Source organism: Marmota marmota, unplaced genomic scaffold, assembly GCF_001458135.2.
Source record: "Marmota marmota marmota unplaced genomic scaffold, marMar, whole genome shotgun sequence".
In the NCBI taxonomy this organism is placed as follows: Eukaryota; Metazoa; Chordata; class Mammalia; order Rodentia; family Sciuridae; genus Marmota; species Marmota marmota.
The window spans coordinates 8,663,219-8,680,007 of NW_026000037.1; positions in this window are offsets into that span (position 1 = coordinate 8,663,219).

Here is a 16,789-nt window from a genome sequence, read left to right on the forward strand (position 1 = left end):
TGTCCGCTACTTTGAGTTCCCATTCAGTTCCTGCTGAGTTTCCCTGCAATAAAGCAGTTCCCGCTTCAACCTTCAAGTTGCTTGTCACTTCCCGGTTACTTTGCCCAGCTGGACTGCGGCAGTACCAGAGTAAGCCAATCTGAAATAGAAGAACAGTCTACTCTAAAATTCTTCTTCATTCATTCGCCTATTTGTTCTAAAGCCCAAACTTCAAAAGTGTAGCAATAACAAGTATGTTTCCCTCCCAAACATAATTCAATTTTATCTTGTACAAATTCAAGTTCACTGATCCACTCCAAAATACCTACTCATGATGTCCTTTCCTCCTGATTCAGTCATTAACTATGTCATAATATCCTGAAAATACATAGTATATTGAAAATTATCCCAATCAACCGACAATACCAATTTTTCAGTTGAGAAAAATAGAGGGAAAAACAGCAAATCAATGTGTACCTGCCATTGCAGGTGGAAAGAACCCACAGGAATGCGTTACCATTTATGTTATAACCCGTCATAGAGACATGGACGGACGGTGATTATACCATTTTTTTTTTCGCATTGTTTATCCTCCATTGCTCTGTGCTATATTAAATTATCCAGGTTTCCCTAACAAGATTTCACTACTCATGAACTGAGCCCTTAGTTTTTTTTTGTCAACATGAAGTTGTTTTGATCCTTCATTAACATTTTCCTCTTGACAGAAAACCTAGGTGGTATTTGAGGAGTACAACTCCAGGCCCAAACTCTACAGGATCTTTCAATCTATCCACAGGAAGATGCAAAGTCCTCCCAGGAGAAGACAGCCATCCCCACAGCAGACTGGCCCCCCAGCCAGTTCTCTGTAGTCTGGTGACATGGGGCACTCAAGAACTCAGGACCCCTGGCCCAGGATCCTCAGGATTCCATCTTCAGAGATGGGAAACCTTAAAAATGTGTTTCTCTCTGTCTCTCTCTCTCTCTCCTTTCCACTTCTAGCTAGCCTTTCCTTTTCTTTCTTTCCCAATACTTCACCCCCTTCAAGCTGCCATCTGTAACCTAGGAGGAGCCTCTCATTCTGGCTTTTTGGTAGTGGGACCCACCTCTGCGTTTGTGCTGATCCTCCTGTTCTTTGCCTGGAGCATAGCCAGTGATTTTCATGCACAGACTCTTAAAAAAAAAAAAAAAAAAAAAACTATCTTAGTAATTAAAAATGAGCTCATTTCTTTCATTTTGGCTTCTTTTAAAGGATCACTTCAGCATCCAGCATCTCAACTTTCTTCAACTAGCTCTTGAGGGCATTTGAGAAACTACATCATGTCATATTTATACATTTCTTTTACTACTTTTGTTACACTAGTTGTATCCATTCATAATATGGATTTACTCTATAATCCATTGTGGTAACATGCTCTTTTTATTCAGTGGCTTGTAAAAATAAAACACCTGGAAGTGAACACAGTCTCATTACTGTAGTTTAGTTTGCTGTAAGTTTCTTCAACCTTCCAACGAACTATCCAGTTAATATGCTCTCTGCCTAAAGTTGTGTTTTTTTGTGGAACACCCCTTAAAGGTGAGATTTACTATAAACCTGATTTGTATGCCCTATTTTTAACCTCATAAGTGTGTTGGTATCTAAATTTAAAAGAACTGCAAACATTTAAGGTGACCTAAGTTTTTATAATTTATCCCAAGCTCATCTTACCATCTAAGTCTTCCACCTAGCCATGTGTACTGAAGACCCAATATTACTCCAAAAATCCCAATTTTGTACTTTCTCACTTGCAGCATTGCCATATTTAACTAGAAAATGGTTTCATTTAATTCCATGACTATTATTAATATCCTTGTTTTTAATTCTACTTCCTACCTAAGGGCCGTACGAATGCCATAGTCCCCCACCCCCACCCCCTGTGCAAGCATTAAGTCTATAGCCACAGTTGTAGAGTATCCTGTGAGGTAATAATTGTTTTTGGAATTAATATTAAAATATTTATAAAATAATATTGTGTGGCCCATGAAAAAAGACATAAAATTTTAATTTCAGTGTATCCACAAATAGTCTTTTTGCGTCCCAGACATGATAATTCTTTTATATATCATCTACAAATGCCACATATAATAATGGCAGAAATGAGTACTGGCAACAGAAATGTGATGCAAAAATCTAGAATATTTACATTTTAGCCATCTAGTATTTATTTATTTTGGTGCTAGGCATAGAACCCAGGTGTACTTTACCACTGAGTAACTTCCCCAGTCCTTATTATTTTTACTATTTTTATTCTGAGTCAGTGTCTCACTAAGTTGCTGAGGTTCTTAATAAGTTTCTATAGTTGGCCTGGAACTTGCAGTCCTCCTGCCTCAGCCTCCTGAGTTGCTGGGATTACAGGCATACAACACTTTGCCTGGTGCTTTCTAGACCTTTATAGTAAAGATTTGTGGCATGTTAGAAAGTATTCCATAAGTGTAGATCTGTATTATATTTTATTATAAATTTTTGTTTATCTGCCTCCCAGGTACAATTTTTTTTTTTTTTTAGAAAAAGTGTAATCCAGAAACAGCAGCTACAACATATTCATAATTAGATCTCAAGCTCTGTCATGCAATGGCAAAAATGCACTGTGAAAAACAGTCACAAGTTTCAAGCAAGTAGGAAAGAATGATTTCCTCTTTTGTTAAATCCCTTTGCATCCAACCAAAACTGTAGCTGTCATTCTGTTTTACCTTACTGCTCTTTTCATATTAACTCTGATACATAGTAATAAAATGATCATCAAATTTCTTAGTAGAGGAATTTTATAAACCTGAGCTTTTTTGCTTTATTTTTTTTCTAGCTAGTACACAAAGAGTGTAAAGGCTCTCTACATTATAAAATCAAATCATCTAATAACATTGAATCATCTAATAAGTGAACTCGGGCTTAGTTAAATATGTTCATTGAGTTTTACTGCTTTTCAAAATAACATTTGCACATTCATACAAGTAGATTCACAATGTGTCTTTACTCAGTTATTTAGTTTTGGTGCAGAAAGTGTAAAATTTGTTCAAACTGAAGAAATTCTAGAATTCAGAACAGGAAAGACATTTGAAATTCATGTTACAAGAAAATTGCATGTTTTTAATTAATCATTATTTTTCAGCCACTGTCATATTGGAAAAGGAGAGTTAAAATTAACATTAATCTTTAATAAATGAAATATTAAAATTAGGAAAAATTCATTGGCTTGTGTTATTATTTAATTCCATATTTATACTTATTTTTTATAATTCTCTTATGTTTCTGTTATAAACATATGAAAGAATAAATGGAAGCTTGAAAACTAGGAAAAACATATTTCTGTTGTATAGTGATATGGAAAGTCATGTTTCATAAACCTTTATAAAGTTGCAGTCATTTGCCATGATATTTGTTTTGCCATGATGTTGATAAATTTCCCTTATAATTTTTTTCAAGTATTATGTTTCATGAAGCAAGTGCTTGTAACATGCAGCAAAAGGTGGCAGATCTGAAAAATATCATTATTGCCACATTGTTATGGAAGAACAGTGAATGCCAGGAAGTAAAAGTTATAGGAATGCAACTTTGCAAAATAAAAGGAGAAAATAAAACTGACCTAGAGTTTCCAAAAGACAAGCCATTGTGGTGGAAAACAGCAAGCAACACAGTTTGTGCTATGGCAGTCCAGCAACTGCTCAGAAGTTGGTGAGTTCTGCATTGCTTTAAGTTGAAGACAGAAGGCAGAAAGACCCACTAATGTATTTTTAGGAAGCAGCGAGTTTATCCAACTCTCCTTCTTTATCTCTGTAGACAAATAAATTGTTCCTCTACCACTTTAACAACCCAGCCTCTTTAGAGGGCAAAACATTAAAACAAACTAGAGTACATTACCACATGGAGATGGAAAGCATTCATGCAGACCTTGGAGACAGCCCTGATTTAAGCTCCACATTGCTCCCTACACAGGCCAAACAAGTGCACAGGCTCATGGCAGGGAATTGTAATATATTGTCCACAAAAGAAAACCCTCCTGAGGCCAGGAAAAATAGCCTATACTTTAATTAACATAATGGTCCATAGAAACTAGGTTTAGACTTGCACTTTATTTTTGAGTTATTTTAAATACTTACCTCTAAGTATTTCATTTTAGAGATGTTCTTCATAAGAACATAGAGAATTTTTTTATTGGATAAAACCTCATAATCTTGTAATTAGGGAATAGCCCATTGGATTCATTTTTGAAATCTCCAAGTCACATCATGGAATCTTAGTAATCGTAGTTTTACTATATCTTGAAAAATTTTTCTAAGTCTTCATACCAGGGATAATTTAATAATGCTTTACCAGTTTTCTCAGTTTATATTATAATTAAGTCCAAAATAATATAAAACATGGAGACATGGGATGTCAAAATGTGTGATATAATAGCAAAATAAATCATCACTAGTACATCATTCTTATTGAATTGTCTATAATATTGACCATCTCTCAAAATATTTAAAAATAGATTGATGGTAGTATTTCTGTGATCTTTCTTTAAACTCATTGAACAGTATTGACATTCAAAATGTTTTTGTTCATAGCATAAAAGAGATCAAATTTGAAAAAGATATTTTAAAATTATCCTCCAAATCTAAAAGAATGTTCATATATAAATAAAAACAATTTAGACTGCAATGATGGTGAAATTGATTGCCTAAACACATTCCACGCTATACATATTCAGCTTACAATATTCTATATGAATTTCCCAACCTAAGGGATAAGTGGAAAATATATTTCTAAAAATAAAAATAGTTACTTCCATAATTAGTAATTTAATACGGCCTTTCTTGCCTCCTATTTTGGGATAATGGTCTGGAATATTCAAAAACATTTCAAAGGTTGACTTTTCAGGAAGTGATTGGACCAGAGGGCTCTGACCTCATCAGGGGGTTTGTCCATTGATAAGTTCATACAGGAATATGCTACTACAACGTGGGACACAGCTGGATGAGGAAGTTCATGGGGTTTTGCTTTTCAAGAGGGTATGTTTTGTTAGTGGCCTTCCTTTTTTCTTTCTGTCTGCCTACTAGCAGCCATGAGATGAGCAACCCTGCTCTACCACAAACTGTCTTCCATGATTCTCTGCTTCCCTACAAACTCATAGCAATAGAGACAGTTAACCAGAAACAGAAAGCTCTGAAACCATGAGCCAAAATAAATCTTCTATCCTTAAGTTGATTGTTTTATATTTGTGTATAATGCTAGTTCTTGGGAATACATAATAAAAACTAAGCAAGTATTCTTTATGAAGTAAATATGTTTTAGTAAGTTTTCTTCACTGTAATCAAAAGACTCAGCCAGAACAGCACAGAGGAGAAAAAGGATATGTTGGCTCACAGTTTCAGAGGTTAAGTCCATAGTCAGCAGACTTCATAGCTTTGGCACTGGGTGAGGCAGAATTTCATGGTGGAAGGGTATGGCAGAGGAAAGCAGTTCAGGACATCGCATTCAGGAAGCAGAGAGAGCTCTGCTCACAAGGGACAAATTATAAACCACAAAGGCATGTCCCAGTGACCCACTTGTTTTATCCCCCCCTTATCTGCCTACAGTTATCACCCAGTTAATCCATACAGTGGATTAATCCACTGATTATGTCAGGGCTCTCATAACCCAGTCATTTCACTTCTCAACTTTCTTGCATTGTCTCACCCATGAGCTTTTGGAGGACACCACATATTTAAACATAACAGAATAATAACAATAAGAAAAAATATGAAAGATAGGAGAAGTGGCCATGGCATATTAGTGACTGAGCTTTGGAAGAAAGCTAAATCATCTTTTATATGGCAATTGCTATCTAATGTCTATAAGGAAGTTACAAAGAAAGAGCACTACAAATAGAAATAGAGGAGAAAATTCCAAAATTAAACATCTGAATCAACTTAAAATCATTGCCTCCAAGGACCAGAACTGGTTGGTAGAAAGCAAAGCAAGAAACTGCTAATATTTATTTTGATCTTTGTAAAGCCAGAGGATGTTTGGTCTATGTGAATGTGCATAGAAATAAGACTATATTCATAAAAATTTGTTTCCATGTTTGTAAAAGTTTTTCAGGTAATCAAAAAAATCCCATCTTTCCTTTACAAATATTTTCATCAGGAATTTCACATTTTTAAACTAATTGTAAAATACTGCAAGTGGGAAGTCTTCCTTCCAAGACTCAGGAGTCTTCCCAAATGGTTTTGGCTGACAGTGAGACCCATCCAGTCAAAGCTAATAAAGCACACAAGGAAACAAAGCAGCATGAGCAATAAGTGGCAGGAAAACAAGAAAAATGAAAAGAAACAAGAAAATCAGCACAAAACTTGCAAATTTAATGTTATTGGAGACTCACTGAAAAACAAGTATTTTTACTAGGTTTTAAGAAATAAAAAGAGGTATTGGCAAAAGAATAAATAAATAAATAAATAAATAAACAAACAGTGTGCTCTACCAGTTCTGACATGAAATAAATGATAAATTTTAAAGAACGAATAATATTATGGCTGAATTAAAACAGCAGGAACACAAGCACATGAATGCTTTGGACACAGCCCATGAAAGCACTTGAGATCTGGAAGCTAACGTGGAAGAGAGAGAACAGAATTCAAGACATAAGGATGATAACAAAGCAGAGCACTTGACGGAAGCCATGAGCTGGCGTATGGAAGGCACATTTAAATAGAGTTTGAGAAAAATAAATGGGGCAAAGAAGTGTTTGAATACTTACTGGTTTAGAAGTCTCCACAAAAGATGAAAGACATAAATGTATGTCTTCAAGAAACCCAGTGAAATTAAACAAACAATAAACCCACACTAAATGATCAATGTGATGGAAGACATATTAAAACAGCCAAAAGTGCTTTAATAATATAATTTATATTTTATGAAGTTTTAATTTTATAATTTACTTCCTTTTATCGAACTGAATATTTTATATATTATCTGTAGAATAACTCTTGTGTTTCGGACTCTTTCCACCATCATTCACATTGCTGCTTGTCCCCTCAAGAGAAGGTGACATTGGTGCTGGATGAGTAGTTCAATCACATGTAGCAGAAATCTAACAAATGCAGGAGCCTCTTTAAATCCTGCCATTTCTCATTATCTTTAGCTGGTATTTCATCAGTGTTAGGAACTATTAACTTTATTACTATAAATTTTATATGAAATCACTGGTCATATTTCAGACCAAACTCTGTTGTGTTTCTGATCACTATTAATTCCAGTCATGCTTTCATTACGCTGTCTTCCCGTACCTGCAGCTTCTGTTCCCATAGGAAGATACAAGATGTGCCTATAAAGATATATGCCATGTATATGGTACTGTTCACACTGTAATTAAACAATTTTTGTAAGTGTGATGTAAGGAAACAAATATCAATCTTGGCTTAAAAACCAATATATTAACCTGAACTTTTGACCAACTGCCACCAGAAGCCAACATTGAGAAAATCCTAATGGGTGTGTGTTTGTGTGTGTGTGCATGCACATTTGTTTAGACAAAATGTGAGTGATTAATATGAAAAATTTTCAGTATTAAAAAGAAGTATCAACGAAAGAAATGTTAATTTCACTTTTTAAGAAATTAATAATGATATATAATGAACTCAGAGAAAATCTAAATGATGGTGGAATGTGATGGATATCATTATCCAAAGTACGTGTTTGAAGATGAATATTGGTGTGAATATACTTTGTACATAACCAGAGATATGAAAAGTTGTGCTCTATAAAAACTGTAATGCATTCTGATGTCATATATAAAAAAACTAATAAAATAAAATCTTAAAAATCAAATCAAGTAGAAATAAAAGAGTAGGTGAATGAAACTAGCATCTAAGGTCATTTCAATATATAAGAAAAGTAATTATTAAATTCAAATTTGATAAATTCACTACATGTTTCCAATTTATTTATGAACATTAAAGAACAGAGTTCAGACATCACAAACTTAAAAAGATAATAACCAAATAAGTGGTTATTAAATAATAATAATAAATAAATAATAATAATAATAATAATAATAATAATAATAATAATAATAAAAATAAGTGGAGACTTAAAAGAAATGAGAAAAAAAATTTCTAGAGAGAAAGCACAAAATAGAATTGGAGACTTAACATAAATATCAGCAAATAAATTTACTATGTGAATATATACTTTAATGAAAAGAAATAATTTTGTCAATTTGTAAAAAATATCCAACTATATGGTGTTAAAAAAAGAAATAACTGTGAATATAGCAGGGATCAAAAGTAAAATACTGGAAAAGAAAAAAAAAAACTAAAAAATCAGGGGAATGATATTAGTGTCTAACAGATATAAGAAAACAAGTAGTTAAAACTTCTATAAGTAGGTAATACAAATTATAATTGAAACAAGTAGACATAAATTTAAGTTGTTTAAGCTGAATAATATATAGAAAAAATTGAGCAACTCAAAGATAAATTTTCAAATGCAAAATTACAAAAAGTGATCCCAACACAACCTCCTCCACAATGGGTTGAAATGCCAGGGAAATACATGATTATTAGTCTTAAAATATTAGTAATGAATAAGTAAAGAATTTAATTTCTTATATTTTTCTATAATTATTTTTTTCTGTTTACTTTTATTAATTTTTAAAAACCAAACACTGATTAAAAATATTGTTTATACAAATGCAAGTAAGAATTTAGTAAATTAACAGACTAATATGTGAATAATCATTTCAGTCCTATATTATCCAGATTATCAAAATGGGTAGAAGTCTAGAAAATGTAAAAGAATAGAAGACAAAATATGTTGATGGAGAAGAGGGAGAAAATTTGAACTTCATTTTAAAAAAAAATTCAGTAAGTAATTAAGAGATAATGTGAACTAATTTATTGTTTTAAAATGAGATTTTTTTTCACAATTGATATTGGTATCTTTAGAAAATACTAAAGTTATATAATATGAATGAAATATTATATTTAATTATACAGTAGGTTAGATTTTTAAAAGTATATGTAATACATTCAGTGCTTGCAATTTTGCTTCATTGTCAAATTTAATATTCTATTTTTAAAACTTAATGACATTAAATATGTTCAAAATAACTCATTTGCTGAATTTTGAATATTGTTTATCTTTACAATTGTTTGTCCAGTTTACAACTAAGATTTTTTGTGCAGTATCAATGCCACCAACTCTAACCTCCCTTAACTATAATTAGTAATTTCACTATTAAAATCATTACCTTTTAGAAATATTATTTTTGTTTTATTATAATATATGTGTCATTAGTGATCTACCTAAACTCACTAGCAGCATATCAGCCCCAAATTATGCTGTTAGATTAGTTTATTCCAATTTAAGATTTCAAATATTATATTCAACTAAAGGAAAAAATCCAAGATGCATAAATATAGCGTTGATTCATGACTGTTTCAACAATACTAAGATACACATGTCTGACTTCTTTTAGGTATTGCATGAATTTTAAGGATTTTATATTTTTATTTGTACATTTTATTAAAAATAAGTTGTAGCCAGGAGTTTTGGCACATCTTGTAATGCCAACAATTTGGGAGGCTAAGGCAGAAGAATCACAAGTTCAAAGCCAGCCTGGGCAACTTAGCAACTCTGTGTCTCAAAATAAAATTTAAAAAAAGGACTGATGATATAACTCAGTGGTATAGCAACCACTGTGTTCAATCCCCAGTACCTAAAGTAAAATAAAATAATGAAATAAAATATTTCTACTCTATGTCACTTATTTGAATATGTAAAATAATTAAATTTATAGTTTTCATATGTTGCAAATCATCCAAGTATATTAATTAGCTTGTTCTTTAACCCTTTCTATTCCTTTTCTTAAGACTTTATTCAGATAAAACACTTCTCTTGTTGAACGTTGTTCCGTTCATTGCACGATAGTCAAGATAGGAATAAACCTAAGTGTCCATCAGTGCTAAATATATTCAATAGAATGTTATTCGGTTGTAAAAAGGAAGTACTGTTGTTTCAAGTAATATTGATGAAGGAGGACATTGTATTAATTGAAATAAGCAAGAAACAAAAAGACAAGTACAGTATATTCTCAGACATTATATGCAACTAAAAAAAATAGTTTACCTTATAGAGACCGTCTTTGATAGTAGTTGCTAGAGGCTGGAATGATTAAGGGGCAGGAGGAGACAGATGTTGGTCAAGGATCAACTCAAGATTAGATCAGGGATCAGTCATACCATATGGTAACCATAGGTAAGGACAGTATGTTGCATCCTTGAAAAATGTAGGAAATAAATATTAAGGATCATCATGTAGAAATGGAAACTGTGAGGCAATATGTTTTTAATTATCTGGATTTAGCCTTTCCACAGTGTATATACACTTCAAGTCAGGGTGTATTTACACTTCAAGTCAGGGTGTATATAAATAAATATGCATGTTATATATATAAATCTTTAAAAAATTAAAAATTATAAGTGTTCTTTCATTCTGATTATAGTGGAATTTTTACTTGGAAAAAATTTTATAGCTTAATACTATTTTAGGCTTATAAAGTGAATTAAGCTGTGTTGAAGTAGTATGTAAAGAAATACTGTTTTTGAGTAATTGCTAACTATGTTGAGTCATGAACCCATGAACCAACAATAAAGACAGAATAATTAGTGGGCTTCAGGCAAACTAGAAACAAGTAGTCAAGAAAAATGAAAGGACCTTTTCTCATGGTCATTCTTAATTAGAACCACTCGAAGCGAAGGCAAGAATGTTCAGTAGATGTGAACTTGGGCTGGATTCTCTGATTCACAGGCTATGTTTTACCACTCTAACTTCTTTGGTTAAAAGTATTTTGTTTTTTCGACTTGAGCATTGTTTTATCAATCTAAATGATAGTTAGATATGCACAAGTATAATAATTTGTCCAAAATAATTATCAGGAACACACAGACGGAAGTGTGGATAATGTCAAGCAAAAGCATAAAAAGCTGTATTTTACATACTCTTTGCCTCCTTGAAATGTGTACGTAAAGTTGAATCTGTACCTTAACCATTGAAAGAAGTGCCTGAGATATATATTAACTCAAATTAATTTGTTTGACATTTATTTTTTATATATATAATTTTATTTTTTTCAGTGTTTCTGGATAGATAAGAACTAATTTACTATTATTTTAAATATCAGGATTATTTTCAGTTCTCTCCAGAGTCTTTCAGGTACTTAAAAAAAATGCAAAAATTTGGATTTAAAGAACTAAGTTTCAGGGCTGGGGTGGTGGCTCAGCGGTAGAGCGCTCGCCTAGCATGCATGAGGCACTGGGTTCGATCCTCGGCACCACATAAAAACAAACTAATGTATCCACCTAAAACTGAAGATACATAAATAAATAAATATTAAAAAAAAAGAACTAAGTTTCTTTCTATATTCAGGTTGAAAATACTGTTCTTGGACTTTGTTGCTAAAACATGCTTAAAGCTAACCAACATGTGTCTAAGCTTTCCTAAAATATGTTCTATAATATCTTCACCATCAGGCTGTGTCTTATGGAAAAAAGAGTCTTTTCAGATTGCAAACGGCAAAACTAAATAGGTCATGGGTTGACTATATTAATTGATTTGAATAATAGAAAATACATCAAATCTACTACTTGTAATCTTATAATTCTAAAATATTCTATCATTTTTTAATCTCCAGAAGTAGAATTGTAGCAATTCAAAGAGTTAAAAGCAATCCACATGTAGTTTGTGCATATGTTTTTGATGGTAGGTTTTAAAAACAGATTACTCATCTAGAACTTTATTTTAAGAATACAAAAAAAAAAAAAACCTGAAGATTAATCAAGATAAAAGAAAACAAAAGCAACACATCATCCTCTGGGTCTGCAATGTAAGGTATTTACTTTAAATTATTCAAATTTGCCTGAAGAGTGGTATATATTTAATTTCAGGTTTATGCTGCATTTGGAAAGTGGAACACACTGTTTCATTCAAGCAATGAAAACTAAATTGAAAAACAGTATATATAGTAGAGGGAAGTTGAACATAATCTTTGAAAATAAAATAAAATATAAACTTATATAAAATATTATCAGATTTTTATTGCAGCCTGGTACTTATACCATATAGTAAAGCATACAAAGTGATATGCCATACATATGTACATTAAACAATGGTCACCTCAGGGTAATGATGATACCCAGCACCTCATGCATTTTTTTTATTTCCAGTGTTGAAAACCCTTTTAGCAATTTGGACTGTGCATTGATATTCCAAGTATTCCTCTTTTGCAAGACAGTACATGGGCTTATTCCTTCTGTCTACCTTTCATTGTACCCATTGACCAACCACTTCCCCATCCTAATTTCTTCTGGCCTCTCCCCATTTCTGGTAACCACTAAATTTCTTCTATGTAGATGACTGTTTTAGAATCCCATATGAGTGAGATCACATGGCATTTGACTTTCAATTAACATAATGACTTTCATCCATGCTGTCACCCATAATGGGGTTTAATCCTTTTATTATGTCTGAAAATATTCCATTGTCTCTCTATGTCACATATTCCTTATCCATTCATGTGTCGTCATAGCTTGATTCCAAATCTTGATGGTTGAGAATAGTACTGCGATAAACATGGGCATGAAGATATCATTTTGTCATACTGATTTTGATACCTTTGCATATGTGCCCAATAGTTCTGTTTTTAGTGTTCTGAACAACCTCCATGCTGTTTTCGTATTTCCACCAACAGTGAATAAGATTGCCTGTTTCTCCATGTCCTTGTTAGTATTTGCTGTTTCTTGTCTTTTTTAACCACTCCTCTCAATATACCTCGTTAGTTGTTGTGATTTTCATTTCCCTGAATAATGATCAGAGATAGTGAACATATTTTTCTATACCTTCTGCACATCTGTGTATCTTCTTTTGAGAAATAACTTTTCAAATATTTTTCCCATTTTAAAATCAGATTATTTGGTTTTTCTTGCTATTGACATGTTTGAGTGTTTTATATATCCTGAATATTAACTCCTCATAAGATGTACAGAATGCCAATATTTTCTCTCATTCTATAGGTTTCTTCTCCCCATTGCTGATTCTTTGGTTTTGTTGTGCAGAAATTTTTCAGTTTGATGTTAATACCATTGTCTAATACTATTTTGTTTCATTTTCATTTGTTTTCTGAAATGCTATTTAAAAAAATCCTTGCCTTCACCAAGGTCATCTGATGTTTAAATTTAAAATATATAATGAGAACAGCAAACAATGGCCACACAGAATCATCAGAGTCAACAACTGACCCTCTATGGTACACTGTGTTGCTAAGGTGTGTTGTTGGATGGCTAGATGCTCCATGTACATGTTGATTTATGACATTTTCAATATATGTTGGTCCTATCAGAACAAAACTCCATCTTAACCTAAGCAGCATTCCTGAAAGATTAAAAGAAACACAGACTTTTTAAGGTTAAATCTTAGAACTTAATTTTCTTAATTTTCTTAATTTTCTAGACTTAATTTTTCATATTAAACATTAGGATAAAAATAATTCCAAGATTCTACTAATCTAATTCCCAAAGTAGAACATAAAAGTACAGTGATCTTAGACATTACTTTATGATCAGTATGCAAATTTTGTAATAAGATGGCATATATGCCTTTAATGTCTGAACACAGGACAATGTGAGAAGCCTTGGGAGGTTCCATTTTATCAAACACAGTGCAACATGCTCCTTCTCTATCCTCCTCAAAACCACCAGCTGAGCACCAGAATGCCTACTACTTATGAGCTTTGTTTGTGGAGAAGGCTTTATTTCTAGAAATGCCAAATATCAGAAAATAATGGCTAATAGCGTTTGCAATAACATAATAATAACTTCACTTATTTTGTTGAGAATTTTGAGGCAGCCAGAACACCTGCCTTTCCTACCATAATATCTACAAATCCACCTGAATCCACACACTATACCTCTCTCCCACCACCATGCACGAATTGATACTCAGGCAAGACCATCACTTCACAGGTTTTTTCCTTCTTCTTCTGATATTATCTCTTATCCCTCTGTCCTAAGATCATCACCATCAATGTGAAAGTTACTTTAATATTTCCCATTTTAGAAACAAATAATTTTTTAAAAACTCTTTTCAACATCACATTCTTTTCCAGCTGGACTTTCATTTCTTATTAACTCCACTTTCATTCCTTCTTTGAGCATATTTGAGGTAAGGGTTAGTCTTTGTAATGTCACTGAAGCTTACCTCCATTTTACCGAATACATTTCCAAAGTCAAATTTTATATTGATGCTCTTATTTAAAACTCTGTCCTCTGAAACACCAGTGTGTTTGCTATTGCTTCATTCTTAAACATTACAGGACGATCGACTCGGTGTTCAGGTTTGCATAGTGCAGTGACCTGCACAGCCTTGAATTCAGGTGCCAGACAGAATGATGAGTAGATGAAGAAAAGACAAACAGACCCTCAAATAGAGAAAAGCTGGGGCCTGGTGGTTCTCCAACCCATGATGAGGGATGGACGACCCAGAGCCAGCTCAGCAACTTTATTACATAGGTCTTAACATCAAAAGGGTTATTGTGAGAAAGTTTCTTCAAAATAAGCATAACCAAGGTCTTAGATGTGAGCAGCTGAATTATGATTATCAGCTGGTGCCCATAACTTTCTACCCCCAGGCAGCTGGTATCTGAACTGAAAACAGGATGGCTGGCACAGAATCTCCTACTGAACAGGGTGTCACCACAGCAACTGGGAAATCTTTAATCAGCGGCTGCACACTGAAGGTTCCCAGGAGAGGGTCGCCTCTGTCATAGGACAGCTCAAGAACCATAATTCAGTCACTGCTCCTAACAGCTTAATAAGTGATCTCATTAAGATACCTCTTTAAATAATTCCTCTATGCTAATCATAAAATTAATAAAAATGAATACAATTAATAAATAAAAAGTAATCATAAAATTACTTTCCCATCCTTGAATGCTATGCTTTGTACAAAATCATAAGCCCTTGTAATCAACTAACAGTAAGTAGCTATACACCTCCACATGGAGAAGAAAATGCATCTCCTGTGTCATGTATCCAAAAACAAATCCATAATACCATAAAATTATTTCAATATAAACCATGATTATTTTTATCTCAATAAACAGAAAGTTCATCTTTCCTGGTGCTTTCCTAAGAAGAAAGAAAGAAAGAGAGAAAGAAACAAAGAAAGAAACAAGTCAACCTTGACTCTTCTTCTTGCATACTACATAGCAAATCCATTACTTTATCTTAATACTTCCCATCTTAAAAACAACCAAAGAATGCTCAGCTTAGACTTTCAAATATGTCAACACACCAGTCATTTCTAACCTCTGACAATATGTCAACATTCTCACTGTTCTAAGATAGCATTTTTCTTCACTAGGTCATTTCAATAGCCTTCATATTTGCACTTTGTGTTAAACACAACAGCTTTTAACATTATTCAAATCACTGCGCTAGTCCAAATCTGTACCCCTCCCACATAAACCTTACTATATTTTCAGGTATCTTGGTCTTTCTCTTAATTTATTTCTTAACATCCTCCATCTGGTTCATCCCACCAGAAACAAACCTATCTCCTTTGGTTTAATACGAATATAATACCTCTCTCCCATAGGATACCCATTTGCTGTTTCTTTGGCTTGGTTAATCTTTTCAGATATCTTTGTGTTAGTCATTGAATCCTTCAAATCTCTCTTAAAATGCCAACATGGTCTAGGACCACTCTAAGCCTTCCTTACATAAAATAGTAACACTTCTCCTCAGTTCCTCGTCAACTCACTGTAGCTCTTTACTAACTTTTCTGGTTTTATTTCTCCCAAAGCCTATCTGAACACTTGACAGAGAAACCTTCTGTTGACTACCTCATGAAGGCAAGAAGTTGTCTCTTGTACCCTGCTCTAGCCTCAGGACCTGGAAGAGAAACAAGCATGTGACGTCAATGTGTACTCAATTAATAGTTTAATGAGTGCATATTCAGCTATAAATAAATATCATTTGCATGTGAAATGCTAAAAACATGAAAGACTTTGAAGACCTCAAAAGTTATTCTACTGTGCCAAAACAATTTGAAATTAAGAGTGAAGCATCCACACACCTGGAATTGAATCCATGCCTGGTTCTCAGCAGGGATTTAGTGGTCACTGCAGAGTGGCCATAGGTTGTAAGATAAGGATGCAAGGAATCCAAGTCCTGGCAGGTGGAGATAAGCCGAACATACGCTTCACTTCACAGCTTTGCCTTGGATTTGTTGAAGAAGTTTAATACAACATGTTACCACTGCAAAAACTCTCCCAAAATCCCTACTCAGAACTTCAGCTCAGATCAAGGCCAGGATAGCTCATGACATGAAATTGGCCTTTTATACATGATGATGGTCTTTTTAAGTCCAAGATAAGTACATTATTAAAAAGAATTTTTATCCTGTTTTATCTGTACTTTGATCAGTAAAAGGATTTTTCTACTCTGATATTATTTTATCATTCCTTTTTTAACAAATTCCTATCTATTCCTATTTTAAATAAGCATAAAGCCTACTACCATTTTAAGATAAATGCTCTTTTATCTGCTATTTCCAGGGGTTTGCTTTAGGTATCCATCTAATTATAAAAGTTTTTGAAATTTTACATATTTTATAACATTTCATTCTGTGTGAGTTTTAATTTTTACAAGAAATATCTTGAGAGATGTGATACATAATATATTATGCAAAACCTCTCAAAAAACCTTCGATGATTTTTAGCATCAAAGGTCATTTATTCTTCTGAGAGCCTTGTGA